General features: G+C 39.4%; 1 long non-coding RNA gene across 1 annotated transcript in view; it reads left to right on the forward strand.

Annotated features, from left to right (window-relative positions):
* The first annotated feature begins 8,831 nt into the window (after window positions 1-8,831).
* LOC134533536 (uncharacterized) overlaps window positions 8,832-14,628 on the forward strand; it is a 235,396-nt gene continuing 229,599 nt past the window's right edge. The window contains exon 1 of the long non-coding RNA XR_010075325.1: window positions 8,832-9,714. This is a non-coding gene — a long non-coding RNA (uncharacterized LOC134533536). The remainder of the gene's footprint in view (window positions 9,715-14,628) is intronic.

The raw sequence follows: 14,628 nt of genomic DNA on the forward strand, positions 1-14,628 counted from the left end.
GTTTGTTTGTTTGTTCGTAACAAATTTGTTTGATTTTGTTTAGCAAAGCCCCGGATTTATGGCATTAGGCTATGAGCAGAACATCACAGTGTTGCGGGATGCATAACGCAGCACTTGGGGCGGCATACAGAGTTAGGAGAAATGTCCACCACACGGTCATATAGTAAGGTCTGGTAACTTCCTATCCTTCTCCTTGGCGAAATCCGTCCGCCTAGCAAAGTTCATGGCGACTAGCAAACTAACGGTGGCGATAACAGTTTTGTTTAGAACTTTGTTAATAGATGGCGTTGCATTGGCAAGAGCCTTCATTTAAGAGAAAATATGTCGGTAATCACAGCTACTGAAAAGTTACAACAGAAAACCACACAAGCGCAAAGTTAAACTAGTTGCGTAACGTTTCCGACACGGGGTTAGCTATCAGAACTAATCGCCTTTCTATGACTTTCTACCCTCCCCATTTTTTATAACAATTCTTTCACACTATGTTTGACAATTTTAAAATTGTGTCTTTCAGGGGATAACGATAAGGCGTAGGAAATGAAAAAAAATGTTTAATTTTCTTATTATCGAGATATAGCTGAGCCGTTAAGGATCTGATTTTGGGAAATTTGGACTTTGAATGCATTTCATGTGGCTGTCGCATTCTGGTGTACTGTGAATGGCCTATCAGATGCCGATATAGCTGTGACGTCACGGTTGTGTGGATGTCAGTGTCTTTGTTTAGATTGCAGCGCCCACCGCGACGAGAACAAAGTCCGCGCTCGTGACATATATGTACACTTGGATCAACTGTGCGACGTAACACACCACCTTTAATATAATGCACCAGGGTCGTCATTAACACACTACTTCGGTAAATATAAACTTTAAGTTACTCACAAAAACCTTCAGTGAGATATAAAATTTTTAATATATTTCGAAATTGAATTTGATTTCTTATGTTATGTTGACGCTGATTTCACAGTGTGTGAAAATAAAAATAATTTCCTTATGTTGGTCTTACTAATTAAATTTTAATGAAATTATCAACATATAAGAAAATTTATGTTATTCTAAACGGACCATACCTTTCTTCAAGTTACGCAGTACAATTTTCCCGGGCCTCACAAATTCAAGTCAAATACAGACCTTAACTTCCAAAAAGAAACAATTTTTTTAAAACGATGTGTTATTAAAGAGCTCGTAAACGAAGTTTATGATGGGGCACACGATGTTCTAAAACACTCTACTACAGTTTAAATTATCAACGTTGATTTTTTTAAACGATGCGCACGAGGGTGGCCATGAAGAGTTCCCTTTCTTCTCGTCTTGCTTACGACCGGGGGAGCTTTATTAGCCAGTTACCGCCCGCTCCGCGATAACAAGTTGATTGATAATGGAACAACGGTAGTTGTAGATGAGGGGCGGCCATGTTGTGGCTCTCCTCCGCCAACTAGCATTAGCACGAGATGTATGGGACGTGGCTCACCACACGGCAAGGAACAGTTGTGTTCTCAAACGCAAGTTTCAGCTCTGGCCGAGTTAATGGGTTCTTATTAGGCAGGTCGCAAACTTCCCGTCTTACAGAGGGGCTGATTTAGCTGACGCGGAGGCACTCCGCCTTATCTAAACAGCGGTTAAGTGCTGTTCAATTTACCATCGATATAGCTTTCCAGAGAGTCGTCTCCAAAAACAAATACTTCGCAGTACATTATGTGCATTTCTGTGTACATTCTAATCGATTTCAAACTATATATTAAAAACATTTTCGGCTAATCAGAATTTTTGCTTTTAAAAACCAAGGAGGTCCTACTTTTGATAAACAGTATTAAACAATCTTCATTTTTGTAGTAATGTTATAAACATTAATAAAATTAGTAACTTTAATAAAATATGTTGGTTAGTGTTTTTTTTTAGTTTTAAAATAGTAAATGAATTTTACACGCTATTCTTATTGAAAAGAGGAAAATCTTATTTATCATGAAATATTTACGTAATAAAAGGTTTAAAGTAATTTACGTCAGTGTAGTCTAAATTAAGACATATATTTAGGGTTTATCTATCAGTATAAATTAGGTTTTTTATAAGATACAATTTGTTAAACTGTAACAAATTTAAATAGGTTAAGGTATTAATTCGAACAATGTTACTTAAAGGTTAAGATGGTTTAAGTCCTACACAAATATTTTATTTTATCCCAATAGATTATTAAAAAGTTTATAATATTTTTAGCAAGGCATATATGTATTTGAATTTTTTGCAAATCTGCTAATGAAGTATTTTTTTGTGCTGGTGTTTTAAAAATAATATTCATCACAAACCACTTACGTAATTTTTTTTTTTTTAGATAAGTTGCGAAGAAGGTGTCTCTTAACTTATATTCCATTAGGAAATATTGGCAATGAATTTTCGTATCAGGCAGAAAAGCACGGATGAAGATCCTGCCGGTAAGATATTGAATTACGCTTAAAATTTTTTGGCTGGCGTGTTATTAAAATGGGCACGTATTTCAACGACGCTGCCAATGATGCACCATTCCTCCAACCCTCTCCCGTCGTATTCGTGGCCCCAGTCGCCGGAAAAAAAAAACACTACAACCTGTGCTGCACACGATATTGAAAGACGTGAGTGAAAACCTTTGGGTGCGCTAACAGGTTTTTTAGATGCATACTACGCATTCGATACATCCTTCGTTCGCAGTAGTTCATTTCCCCCCTCCTGCCTTCAAATTTAGGACCGAAACAAATTCCCTCAGACACCCCCTAGAGCAATAAAGATGATTTTTTTTTTTTAAATAAAATTTTCGATTTCGTTCCGAGGTCGCGCGGGATCGACGAGAGATGAAAGGGCGTAAAAATGAAGAGAAGGAAAAAAAAATTAAATGAGAAGTCTCGAGCGTGCAGAGGTGCTTCGCCTCTTTAAGGCCGTCAGCCATCACCTGGAGCCCTGCGAGCGACCTTGTAGGCGGCTCGCGATGGTGGATGGCGGGGGGGGGGGGGGGGGGGCGTGACCGCCATCACGACTTCCGCGGGGTCCTCGCCCGCTGCTCCACCGAAGATTATCACTATCTTCAGCCGCGGGGTCGACCCAGGGGCTGTCTGCCGGACCGGCGTCGGGCGCCGACCGGAGGACTTCTGAGAAGTATTTGTGCAAACTACACAGTTTATAGAATCAATTATTAGTAGGAGCATGCCTTTTTCACGAAAAAAAAAAAACTTTGAGACTTGCTGAGAGTTAAAACACTGTCTCATCGCCTGTGTTTAGTGACTGGTTGAGTTTATTCCAGAAGCATGCCCACTGAAGGCACACGAAACACAGCATTTCCGTGCGCAAGCAAACGCGGTCTAAATGACCTGGCCGAACAAGGCAATGGCTTCTCTTGCAAACGGCAGAAAGTCATAGATTGAACCCTTTCCCTTATCCTTACTGTCTTGCAAATCCTGTAAATTTTCGCTTTTGTTCAGAACTGTTGGTTGAAAATTTATCTGAAGGACTCTGGGCTGACGAGAAACTCTCAAGCAAGAAGTATCGACTCATCGCACTCAGTCACATCATATACAAGTCAGAAGACAGTGAAAAGGTGACGTTTGCCCAAGTTGGGGAATGTTACTGATTTGCTTTGAAGAAAATACAAAATATTGCAAGGTGTAATTTTTTTTTCTTTTCGGATGTAGACCTGAAAATAAGTTACATTATTTTGTCAAATATCTTGTAATTAAAATTTTTTTTCGCGATTGATCAGAATATCACTCGTATCTACCATTTTGTGGTACTTTTTTTTTTTACCTTCGCACTGTCTACTCTACTTCAACGTAGTTTCATATCAATGTAAATTTTATTAGCTGAAGGAGTTTTTGTAAAATTTGACGATATGTATTTATATCAAAACCAGTAATCAATTTAACGAACTCTTCAAATGTTTGAACTGAGGTAGTCAAACGTTTAAAGTAGTCAGAGTTTAAAGTAACTCTGAAAATTGAAAATACGATATTCCGAAGGTAAATATAATGCTATTTCAAATGATGAGATTGGATTTATTGTAGCTTAAGTGTTCATGGAATTATTAGGATTTTTTATGGTAAGGTAGCGAAATATTAGGACACCTCATGTGAAATATTTGCTGAAAGACGGATTTTTAGAAAATATATTTAGAGGCATTTTTGGTTCTTTTAAACAGTCCAATTGATCTCCACAGTTGGGCTATAAGAAACTGAAACACTGTATATATTTCCTAGAGATATATATTTTTTAGAACCAGGGTAGACTCTAATCACTTGCGCGCAAACAAGTCAGTGTAGTTTGTTCATTGACTGCTACACATTATACCTTTTGCCCGGATTGCATGTGGTTGGATTATATTTTATTTTTGGTGCCCTGTCGTTCGGATCGTGTCAAACCACGCATTACCATTCAAACGTATAATGGTGTCAATTATAGCCTGATCCGATAAATGTAATAACTAAAGCCATGTATTTTTTGCGATAACATTTCGAGGCTACCTGAGAGTTAAAACACCGTCTGCGTTTCGTGATTGGATGAGTTTCTTCCAAGCACATGTCTACTGTTAGAAAACCAATCACAGTGAGTTAGCACGGAAGCAAACGCATCCTGAGTGGCTCGGTCAAATTAGGCAGAGGCTTCTCTGGACATCAGAAAGAAGAAAATCACAAGAAAGAAACCTCTGACGCAGACATACCAGATTGCAGTCTAATGTATGTTCAGATTTTTTTTCGCAAAAAAATGCCAGCTCATAGTAGCGATCAAGGCGTCCGAGGATCCGAGGAGAGGTAGAGGAAGAAGGAAGGAAGGAAGGAAGGAAGGAAGGAAGGAAGGAAGGAAGGAGAGGGCTTAGTTGCGTAGGCGTGCAGGTTCGTAAACTCGGTCAAGGCATAACGACTGCTCGCGGTGGTTATCTCTAACGCCGGGGAAAGAAAAAAAAATGCAGCAGAATGTTCAGGAGAGGGCGGTGGGGAATCATGTTGCGCGCCGAGACACGGCTCAGATAACCGATAACTACAGACCTGAAACATTCGCGGATTCATTTCGCAATGGGTCAGAATTTAAATAGGTACATTGGCCTTTTTTGCTTCTTCAGTGATTGGACCAAAGTTTATATGAAATAACTCTGGGCCAATGTAAAAAAACCAATCAAAATAAGTACCGAATCGCGAGCATCCCAGTTAACAGGTGTCACGAATCGGTAGCCAATGAGCAGATGTAATTTGTTCGAGTTCATAGAGGTTAATGGAGTCTATCCTGTAGGTAAGGGTCTCCCAACCGGTGGTACGTGATCAAATGCTGTCAAGTTAAGTTCTATTGACCCTAATAAAAAAAAATTGACAAAGGACAAACAGCAACAAGTTTACTACTAAAAGAAAAATATATTTTTTAAGAATCTTTATTTCTGGAAACTATTTGAAAAATTGTTTAGAATTGTTTGTTTGTAAAGTTATTCAATTTTAATTAATGTATATAATTCTTTGTTTTCAGAGTTATGTATTATAAATAAAAATGACATTTGGCAAGATATATTAAATTTTTTCCTAAATTTAAAAAAAAACAATCATAGCTAATATATTAATACCTAAAACTAAAATATTAAGTAGGCATAGTGCCTAGTGGTTCACCAAAGTTTCTAAAAATGTCAAGAAGTACGCAGTTTTTAAAACGTTGGGAAACCCTGCTATAGATCATTAAAATATCGAATTTTTCCGGTCTTTACCGATAACAGATGCAGTAGCCACCCTAGAGAAGGGAAACGAGGGGGGTGGGGGGGGGGGGGGGCGGGAAAACAGCATGAAGCTTAACGTCTCGAGTAGATTAAGTCCATTTACAGGACTTCTGCTTTGAAGCAGATTATTTTAAATGAACTTTTTAAATATTTATATATATTTATTTTTAAGTTACAGCCTACTTCTTTATGCGCGTTAAGGATGAAATTTTAGTAAGCAACGAAAGTGTAGAGTTTGCGTGCGCACCATATGCGGAAGTTCAACAAGATGAAGTCTGAAGCGCATGCGCGTGTCTGCTGTACCCACCCGGATAGCGATCACGTATGGCGGCATTGACCTGTATATATTCGCTTACGCGAACATCAGGGGACATTTCAAGTGTATCGTTTTGTAAATTTTAAAATACGTATTCCTGGGCTTACAAATTTATTAACCATTTTTTGAATGGCTACTAAGGTGTCTATTTAGCTCAGCGGTTCAGTGCATGGGACCGGCCTCCAATATAATGAGGTCGATAGACCAACCCATCGTCAGAGACTATATTTATTTTATATATTTATATGACTTATTTTTGCATTTTAACATTACAGTTTAAGAGAACAATATAATTTAATATTTGTTTAGTTAATTGTTATAAAAAATTTCAATATCATGGCTCAGTCCGTTTGTTTTGTTATTTTATACTAGTTAGGCATACATTAGTTTTTTTTACTTATAATAAAAATAATTCTTGTGTAGAGAATCTAAGTAATTTATTGGGAATATGTGAAAACATTTATGTATATATTTATTTGTTTATATATTATATATATTTATATAAATAATAGTTTACGTTTGTTTGCATGTTTGTTTGATATTTTTATACAAATCTACAGTTTTATACCAAGCTTATGAAATTTGAAACATTTGACCCACAAAACATGTCGAATGTCACTGTCTACATATTTCGATAAAACACCTCACTTAACATTTCCGACTCTTAAAAAAAGACTGTCCATACTTCCTTATTAAATTTTACCCACTTGACATTCAAAATAATATGAAAATTACTGTCTACAATGTATAACAAACCCTCACATATTCCATTCACCAGAAATTTAAATTTCTGAAATAAACAATACATTGTAGGCTAAACTAATTTTCTGTTGCATAAGATATGAGACAATAATTTAATAATTTTTAAAATATTAAATTAAAAATTCTTTATTGTTTTAAATAAAAAAATTACAACTCCTTACGTGCGCACATACCTAAATACACGAATGTTTTTTTTTTTTTTTAAATTGATGTGGTTTAATTTTCTTGGTTACCATTTTAAAAAATACTATATATAAATTATTAGCAATATAAATATCGACATCAATGATATATATCATCATTAGATACTGGTAAAATTCGCGGTTTCATTTCGTGATGGGCTCAAATTTAACTATTATTTGTTCGACTCTTTCCGCAACTGGCCAATGGTAAACGTGCAGTACTCTTGAGACAAAACGAAACTCTCTACCAAACAAGTATCGAATAACGATCATTCTATTTAAGACATCTCTCAGGTAAGACGCAAATGGACCAGTGACATTTATCTAAGCATGTAGAGGACTGTAGAGTCTATCCTAGAGGTCGCTGAATCCGTGAATTTTCTAAAACATCATTAATAGAGAACGGCAAAATTCGCATTAGTATTTGGTGACAGTCTATATTGCAATGGTTTTTGCACTTTAATGACATACGCCATTGGATCACGAGTTATTTTGACACGAAGGACTGAAAAACTAACGAAAAACACCTAAAAAAGAAATGTTAACTGAATAAAGCGCGATCCGAAGAGAAGGTGTAATTCGGCAGCAGACAATGAGCACATGGCAGTCTAACATGCAGCCAGGCTATAACGCGAATTTGCAGGTCTCAAATCTTTCATCACATTTATTTAGAGAACAAATTCCACCCCCCTACTCACTCATGTCAACAAATTTGTAATGTAACTTCGAAAATACGCGCGGATCATAATTGTCCACGTATGTGTGTCATATTTCAATACGATACGTATAAACCGCTGAGAAGTTATTGTGAGACAATTAAGATCCATTGAGTTCAGTTACAGTCATAGAGAAGTACTAAACAACAATAATCATAGCAAATTAAAAAAAATTAACTTAAGTTAGCTAAAACATCTTCGCTGGGATTGAATTAATCGATTGAGAAATGAAATAAATGTTAGCTGGCTTACACGGTTTGTCGAGGGCAAAAAAAAAAATTTAACCATTCGAACTGTTCGAGAACACCACAGAGGCAAGTGAAAGTGACGTATGCCGTAGGGACAGGGGAAATTCGCGGTTTCAGTGGCCACCAGGATAGACTCCATGATCCACTATGTATTCGGGAAATTTTCAACTCCTCATTGGTAGAGACATGCAAAATTCGCGGATTCATTTTGCGATAGGCTAGCATCAAAACAACTATACCTTCGTACCGATTCTGCGATTGGCCCACATTTTATCCGGACAACTGTGAGCCAATGGGAAACACTAAACCAAGAAAGTGCCGAATCACGACAGCCTAGTTGAGACGTCTCACGCGTCAGTAGCCAATGAACAGGTGTCATTTCCGCGAGTATTTAAAGGACTGTGGAGTCTATCCTAGAGGTCAATGAATCCGCGAATTTTGCAGGTCTCTACTCATTGGCTAATGACTCGTGGAACCTGTTTAACTTTAATGTTTGTGACTCTATACTTAGATACCCTCAGAGACCCTCAGAAAAAACTGGCGTGTGGTCCAATCACTAAAAACAGCTAAAAAGTTAAAACGCATTTGTGTTCTATACCGTCGCGAAATCATACCGCGAATGTTTTCGGTCATCGCGAGCACGAGGTCGACCGAGGATTGACGTGAGGGGAGTACCCCTCGCGCTCTGTGGTTGCCGGCGCCGCCGCCAGATGTCTCCGCGCGCTGGCGCATGCGCAGGAGGAAGGGGAACGGTCAATGGTAGAGTAGGGGAGGGGGGGAGAGAACTCGGGCGGTCTTTCAAACGCCTCCCCGCGCGCGCGCGAGAGTGAGTGAGAGAGAGAGAGAGAGAGAGAGAGAGAGAGAGACCGGCGCGGCCCCGCGGCGCACTGCAGTCAGTTCGCACGCGCACAGCCCGCCGCGCGCCGACGACCGCTCGCTCTCATCCCTCCCGCCCGCAGGAGGGCAGCACGGGTCTCGTCTCTCGACCGCGCGCGACGCCGGGAGGCCGGGTCGACACTTGGGGTTTCCGCGCGCGCCGCCATGTCCGACCCACACAAGGGCCGCCGCACCTGCATCTCGGTGACGCGAACAAGGCTCGCCCTCCCGCCCGCCCGCGTCTGAGGAACCTTCTTAAGATCTGCAACCACCAAACACATACATGTCGTTTCAAAATCCTATTCGCACATTTGTGAGATAGTACGTTTTCCCCCCTAAAGTTACAGTTCTCGAAATACTTCGTGAAAATGCGCATACCAATCAATCACCCGTGTCCGGCAAATATTAAGGCGAATTAAAAAAAAAAAAATCTATACCGCTAACTATACTCAAATCTGTATTGAAATCACAGGGCAAGAAAAAAAAACAATATATACGGCACGTAGAGAAGGTCGGGCGTGGGTGCGGCGACCACTTGCCGACGCGCGACTCGATTTAAACTGGTCCAGCCCAGCATCACGTGCGTGCGACGAGAGGTGTGATCTCTGATCCCCCTCCCTCCCCCATTTACCCGCCGCCGTCCACGCCTCCGCGGCCGGAGCCGTGGTCAAGGACTCGAGCGAACCGGGACTCAAGGAAGTTACGAAGGAAAAAAAAAATTAGTGAGGTGAGAAAAAAGAGGGAAGAAGGGGAAGAACCCGAAGCAGCGTGGTGTGGTGACAAGAAAAAAAAAAAAAAAAAGTGAACGTGCATTGCAGGAGAATAAAGGAGGAACGAGAAGGAAAAACTAGAGAAGCGAAAGGAGGGCAACAAACATGACTCGTGAAATCAGCTGGGCGTTGAGGTAAGGTTCATTTTTTTTTTCCATTCCTGCCGGAGCTTCTTTAGGATGTATCATCGTTTTGATTTACATCCGCCAGAGCTCTTAGCAATTTTTGGCAGAGACTTAAGGGCCCATTTTTTCTTCCTATCGTCAAGGTTTTTGGTTTTTGTTTTACTTTATTTTTTTCCAAGCGGCGCAATAAGAAGGTCAGGTGATTATCGGATCGGGTTTAGTAATCTCAGCATCTAACAGACCGAGCTCTGGTATTACAACAGCACTTTCCACCTCATGATAACGATACATTTCGTTAGAATTTGTTACATAATGGCTGTCGTAAAGTAATTTATTCGCTTGTCCTCGGTTCACCAATATTATGTGGTCGGCAGCTCGTAATGAAGTAACTACCTGTGGTTTTGAACATACGTTGGTGAAACCTAACCAGTGCTCACTAAGACACATCTAAGTATTTCAATATAATTCAAAGATTTTCTAGGGCTAAAATGTATCTGACTTATTGCTGCATAAACTTTTTTTTCCTGAATTTTCTGGGCAACCTTCTTTGGACGTATTATTTAATAATTGTTTACTTTGTGTTACTGTCTATTATCCTCTATGGGAGACATCTAATGGGTCTTATGGACTGCATTACCTTTAAACAGTTATTGGAATATTTTGTAGTAATTGAATTACTCTCTCATACGTCTAAGTATTTAAAACTGAATCAGAATTAAATGAATTTAAATATTTGTATTTAATTGATAGGACACACCTCCTTTCCTCAGCTACTGAGCCGCTCCTAATTCATTTAAACCACTTCAGATCCTGGGTGTTCCTATGAATAAAAGAACGTTATTTAATTTGACCTATGTTTCGGACGATAACAGTATTTGATGCTTGAAATTTTTTTGTTAAATACCTATAGTAGTACATTAACGAACATTATCTCATACATTTAAATCCTTATTTAACATTTGACATCGGTTGATTTTGGCTTGTTTTCTGTGTGTTTGTGTATTGATATTTCTTTGTCTGATCTTCGGATTTTCTCTATGACGTACAGTGCAGACTAGCAATGGCGTATGTCCCAAATATTGATCTGTTCCTCTCTTCCCAATTGCCAGAAATCATTCAAAGAACGTAATGACTCGACTGAAAAACAGTCTGCGCTTTCAGTCATGAAAAACAAAATTGCTTCTCCTGTTACGCTGAGGAATGCACACGGTTGCAGGCACCAACATAACATAACACTCTCGGATCGCTAATATATCAAATATTGTAAGAGACATTATAGGAAACTCAGGCCCTTCACCATGGGCGAGGCATGAGAGACATTATTACAGCGATCCTAGTGGTGTAGGTTGTAAGCATACGTGCGAAATTTCATTTTATGAGCATATGCTTCTACCCATTGCCACCTCTATGGATTGTCAGCTGGAATTCGTGATGACTTCACTTCACTAATTATTGTACTAGAAGCTTTAAATAAGAAAGCAAAATATTTTTTTAAGTCAAAATTCGTTTATATTTTATATTGTTTATAACCCATTTACGCATTAAGTATCATAAAAGTGAAATAAAAACTCAAAAATCCCGCATTGTTCATAACGTTAAGTACAGCTCATGCTGCCGGGATCACTACCATTACTTGTCTCCCAGATTTTTGACGACTTGCCTATAATTATGGACAAGCAGCTGAGTAACTGTTAGTGCATCACAGGCAACTGCTACAAACAATGATTTAGTTTGTCCTGTTTACAGACCAATCTGTTGGCGTTGTTACACCGCTGAAAAATGTTCTCCGTAAAGTTAAAGAAGAAAGTTGGTTAAAAATTATCCCGGTACTATTCATAAATTGACGGGAACTGAGTTTACTCGCTTTGAGCACACTGTAAAAAAATTTTTTTCTACTTTTTACAAGGAAAATTCTTGGAAACCCAGTTGCCAACGATATCACTTGTAAAACTGCAAGGCAGACCTTTGTAAAATTACTAATGGTATAAAGCTCGGCCTTGCAGTTAGTTCTACAAGTGATATCGTTGGCAACTCAGTTTCCAAGGACTATCCTTGTAAAAGAACAATAAAAAAAATGTAACAGCGCATGAACTGCAATAATCAACTCGAAGTATTAAATAAACTTGGGAAATTTGGTAAGTCTACGGTAAAAAAAAAGTCTTCTTCCTTGAACTTGTAAGTTTACCTGTTTACAACGGAACTAAGTCGGAACCCGCCGTTGATGCTACTACGAAGATCCAGCCAGTTATCTGATACGAACACTTCCATTATTTAAGGTGAATTCATAGCTGGATTGTCGGTAAGTTCTACTTTATTTTCTAACGGTGTACTGATACCTTGTAATCTGTTACAGAAATGTTTCTACTCATTTTTTCCCCCATGGTAGGTAAGCGTGAATTGCAGCAGCACCAAAATGGTGCAGTTCTTAGTGGCTGTAGCTGGACCGAGAGATTCCTTTTCAGCAGAAGGGTGTTTGTTCCGTACGAATAGTCTCCTCCTTTGTAATTTTTTTTTGTTAGCAGAACAGAAAAATTCATGTGAAATTACAAATCTTTGTAAATTTGTACATTTACATGAAAACAACTGTATCACTATAAAATTGGTGTTCGCAGTAATACTGGGTTCGGGTTCGTACCTGGGCATTGTGTTGTCCCAGTACCTTCAGTAGTTAAAGTTATTTGTAAACCGTTCCCTGAATAGCTTTCCAGTATTGACTGCGCACATATTAAGCATGATACAACAAATAACGTCAAATTGTCGAATATTCAATTATTTTTTCCATGTTAAAAATGATTGTATGAAACATTAATTTTAATATAGAATTGTGTGCAAAGTTTGGTAAGAAATACTCAGTACTAACTAAAAAAAAACGTATTTAATATATGAAAAAATAACTATAGCTATTTGTTGTACAATGTTCAAATTTATTTCTGTAGTATTACGTACTATTTCTTGGCAACTTGGAATCTTTTGTAAAAGTACATACATTTTTTTTCTGTGTCTGATCCGAATCTTAAGGACTCCAATTACTGTTGCTGCGGATGTTTACCGGGTAAATCTCCCCAGCCGACACGCAATTACAGATTACCCGCGTTTTTCCCCCCAGTTCGATATCGCCGTTACGTGCCTGCTTTAATCCTCTCAAGCTCTTACGGGCCCGTGAAACAAGCAGATTGTTGACCCACAGCTGTGGAGCATGTGCACACACACCTTAATGAGCGTCCTACCGTGGGAATCAGTATCACGAGCTTGGAATGTTGCCCCCTTAAAATTATGACGCAATGCAACTTACTGTACCAAGAACAGAAAACTATCTTTTTCGTTTTCTAGGCGTATGGACTTACGCCATATATGACTAGCCTAGAATTTTACATTCCTCAAAATTAGTGCCAGTGGTACTTATTTAGCAACAGTTACTTGCAAAGCATGACTTGAAAACACTAACGAAAGCGTGAATATTTTTACAAACAATACGCAGACCACTGACACTGATTTTGAACAATTTTTTTACGTATATTACGAACATGGTTTATAAATTTGGGATACAGCATGGAAGATAAGTTAGTGGTAGTAAGAAAAATCAGTCGAAAGTTATTTGAAAAAAAATATATCCAAAAATATTATAGAAAATTTTAATATCGTTCAATAATATACGATATTAAAGTAGACCAATAAATATAATTATTTATAGCTAAACATGACCAAGGGGTCTAAATAATTCTTTGACAGCTTAAAATGTTGGATATTATCTCATCAAATGCAATGCGTGGTTTGCCTAAAGCAAATGTGCATCTCTCCTATCTCTCTTTCTCTCTTTCTCTCTCTCTCTCTCTGTGAAAGAGAAGTGACACTGAGGTGGAATTCTCCCCACCGCACTGGTTCTTGATTCGCCAATTTTGAGGCGGGTTCTCGCGCTGGAGCAGTAGAAATAAGCTTTGAAAGAAATAAAAATAAAAAAATTGGCGTTGTCCGGTCAGTTTCTGCCGAAATAATAAATTTTAACGAATGCATTGTAACGAAGCGTTTGGCTGTTTGTTTGTCTTCGATATTGTGTTGCTTTTTCGTGTCTAGGAAGTGCGTAGCTGTGAGACGGTGTTTGTGGCCGTGTTTTTGGTATAAGAGGAGCGGTGGTCAGTAGGACGAGTGCGGAGCGTAGCGAAAAAATGCAGCATTGTAGCGTCTCTTCGCTAACGCTTACCTACCCCAGAGAGCGAGGACTGGGCAATGTTCCCCATTACCTCCTCCGCCCTCGAGAGCCCCACTCCCGAACGTTGCAATTCTCGTTACGCCCTGGATGACGGCGTCGCCCCGACTTAACGCCACCGTGCCGCGAGGACTTCCCCACTCAGGCATCCCGCCGCTGCGCTGGTGTTCACACTGCCCGGCGTCGCAGCCTCGCTCGAGTTTATCGCGTACACTTCCAGGGTAATTATGATCGATCGTGATCGATCGTGATCGAGCGACGCGACCTGTCGCTCCCCTGCGATGGTGACGAGGAAGGTTTCTCCTGCGGGAGGAACTTCATTGGCGTACCAGATAAGACTTTCTCTGTCTCCCCGCTTGTAGTAACTCTAGAACGCCGACGTTTCGGTCAACTTCCGCAGTCGCCGTCATTAGGGTAACAGTTCTGCAGAGAGATTCGATAATCCTCTAGCTTTTTAATATTTTCGCCTGAGAAGGGAGTATTTCCTGGGTCAATCAGCCAATAAACTAATCGGGAAATACCGCTCAGGCGAAAGTATTAAAAGGCCAGGACTCTCAGCAAGTGACTGTTGCCCTGACGATGGTGGCTGCCATGTCAACCGAAACTTTGGTGACTTCTTCAGCTTCTTTGACCCAGCTGAAACCCACACGTCAAGAAAACTCGGCTAATGACGACGGGAGCCTGCAATCCCTAGAATGGAAATGATTTTGCCATTGATA

Source organism: Bacillus rossius, chromosome 6 (assembly GCF_032445375.1).
Source record: "Bacillus rossius redtenbacheri isolate Brsri chromosome 6, Brsri_v3, whole genome shotgun sequence".
NCBI lineage: Eukaryota > Metazoa > Arthropoda > Insecta > Phasmatodea > Bacillidae > Bacillus > Bacillus rossius.